The sequence below is a fragment of the Myotis davidii genome, unplaced genomic scaffold (assembly GCF_000327345.1).
Source record: "Myotis davidii unplaced genomic scaffold, ASM32734v1 scaffold332, whole genome shotgun sequence".
NCBI classification, from domain to species: Eukaryota; Metazoa; Chordata; class Mammalia; order Chiroptera; family Vespertilionidae; genus Myotis; species Myotis davidii.
This window is the reverse complement of record NW_006285779.1, coordinates 8,180,618-8,180,839: the sequence shown is the minus strand read 5'-3', so window position 1 is coordinate 8,180,839 and position 222 is coordinate 8,180,618.

Here is a 222-nt window from a genome sequence, read left to right as displayed (position 1 = left end):
GGATGTTAACTAAACCGAGAAATGGAAGAAGAGTGCTCCCGGGCAAAGCTTGATCAAGCGAGAAAGGACACCACACTGCCTTAGAGTCCATTCATTTATTGAGTAAAAACAAAACCAAGGGCAGACACAGTCAATTTGGTCTGCTTCCGACTGGGCTGCTGTCCGTCTGCAGCAGAGACAAACTGAGGTGGAGAGAGGATGCTGGCAGGGGACCTGGAACAA